General features: G+C 38.8%; 1 long non-coding RNA gene across 1 annotated transcript; it reads left to right on the plus strand.

Moving 5' to 3' along the window:
- The first annotated feature begins 241 nt into the window (after window positions 1–241).
- LOC120156164 lies at window positions 242–1,288 on the plus strand. The gene is made up of 2 exons (XR_005519040.1): window positions 242–638; window positions 823–1,288. It is a non-coding gene; the product is annotated as an uncharacterized LOC120156164 (long non-coding RNA).
- The last annotated feature ends 839 nt before the right edge of the window (window positions 1,289–2,127 follow it).

The following is a 2,127-nucleotide window of genomic DNA, read 5'->3' on the forward strand; positions in this document are numbered from 1 at the left end:
CAACGAATAAAAAATTAATAAGGCCAATCAAGCATTTAACCAAAGCATATAACAGTATACAAGGTGACTAAAAATTAAAAGCAATGAAATTTAAAGTTCAAAATCGAAATAAATAAAATTTCTATTCAGTGACCAAACCTAAAGGTTACAAAACACTAGACCCTGAGGATAAGATTATCCCATGCGCTAAACGCGCATATTACTTCCTCAAAATGAGAGCGCGTGGTGCCTGGCACAAATACTCAACGAAAGCTAAAATGCTATCTTTTCCCCATTTTTCACTTTTCTATTTCTTACCTAAAAGTGAAACTTGTTTTCTCTCAAAACTTCTCTACCCCTGCATCTCTCTACCATGGGAGATGGAAAGTATCGCTCTGGCCAACGAACCGTGAATCGGTGGCCACCAACGGCTAAGCTAAACCCAAAACTTTCCCTCCTCAAGCCTAGAACCTAAAAACGACTCAGTTCCAACCCTAACTCACCCAAAGAACTTTGAAAACCAAAAAAAAAAACTTAAGATAAAAATCCCTCTTTCATGATCCTTTGAACCTCTCTATACAGATCTATGAGCATGCAAGGCATTACCTTCGAGAAAACGGATTTTTTTGCTCTAGTGAGAAAGGTCGAATCCTCAAACGGTAGGAATCTCTCCTTTTTCTTCTTTTTATTAGTTTTCTTCTTATGGTCTCTCATTCTCTCCTTTGTTTTAGCTTTCTTTTTCTGGTCTCTCATTCTCTCCTTTATTTCACTTTTGGTTGCTGATATCCTCCTTTATATCAAAATCTCTCCCCTCTTTTTATTATTTTTTGTTGCCTGTTACAGAGGAAAGGCCCTTGACTTTTCTTTGTTTGTCTTTCTTTTTTTGGCTTTGCGGTCTGATCGAGGAGGGTACAACGTCAGGGACAAAGCCCTGAGAAGGCGGCAATGATGTGGGAGAAAGGAGGGGTAAATACTTTTACCCCGAGGTCTTTTCGTCCTTCTCTGTGGTGACTGGCGTAGAATTCGATGGTGCTGACATCATCAGCTTGCATGGGGAGCTATCAAGGTTGCATCTGGGGGCCGTTGGATCAAATCTGATCCAACGACTATGGCATGAGCGGCGGTTTCCATCCATTAGGGTTGTAATGAAACCATAAAATCATTAGATCCGGTCCCTTGGATTTGAATAGATCCAACGGTTGGAAATGTGGCGGCTGGGAACCCTTCTCCAAAACCCTAACATGCTTCAATCTAGTTCATCATATCACTTCCAGATCTGACAGTGAGGGACACACGACTCCAAGGAAAATGATAAAACCCTAGCTTCTTTTCTCTCCACATGTGGGCTTCTGTTAGGCTTTTATCCATTTGGGCTAGGGTTAATGGGTCTGTTTGTTTGTTGATGGGTTGTAAAGGGTGTGGGTAACATTGTAATTTGGACTTAATTGGGTTTTTAGTAACATTTTTAATATAATAATAATAGTAATATAATAATAATACAATAATAATAAAAATATGGGTGGAAAATTGATGATTACTCAACAACAACAACAAAACCCAATTCCCATATGTATGGGGTAAGGGGAGGTAGGGTAGTAGGTTGCTCCCAACGCCAGGTTGAGAATAGCTTCCGTGAAAGACCTCCGGCAGTCAGAAAATTAAAAATATAGATAAAATGCAATGTATGTATAAATAATTACATAAATACATAGCTAAACAATCTTCATATGCAGTCATTAATATCATATGTGCTTCTGTAATGGGGAGTAATCCCTGCAAAATAATTCATGCGAAAGAGTCTCTACATATAGACAGAAATCTAAGACCCGGCTAAAATTAACAGAGGAAACATGATGAGAATGATACACATGAGACAACGATAGCAAGCCCAGTTCTAATCTTTCATAAATACCAATAACAGAAAAGTATAAAAAGTAAAAGTCAATGAAATAACTACAAATGCATTTAAAAGAAGACAAAGATGATACACCCTATAGATGTGACTCACACTACTCGACTACCCTAGTCTTAAGCCTCCATAATTTCCTATCATAGGTCATGTCTTCGGTAAGGCCTAAATCCCTCAAATCAGATCTCAAGTAGTCATTCCACTTCCGCCTTGGTCGTCCTTTCCTTCTGGCACCGTCG

The sequence above is a fragment of the Hibiscus syriacus genome, unplaced genomic scaffold (genome assembly GCF_006381635.1).
Source record: "Hibiscus syriacus cultivar Baekdansim isolate YM2019G1 unplaced genomic scaffold, ASM638163v2 tig00111213_pilon, whole genome shotgun sequence".
NCBI classification, from domain to species: Eukaryota; Viridiplantae; Streptophyta; class Magnoliopsida; order Malvales; family Malvaceae; genus Hibiscus; species Hibiscus syriacus.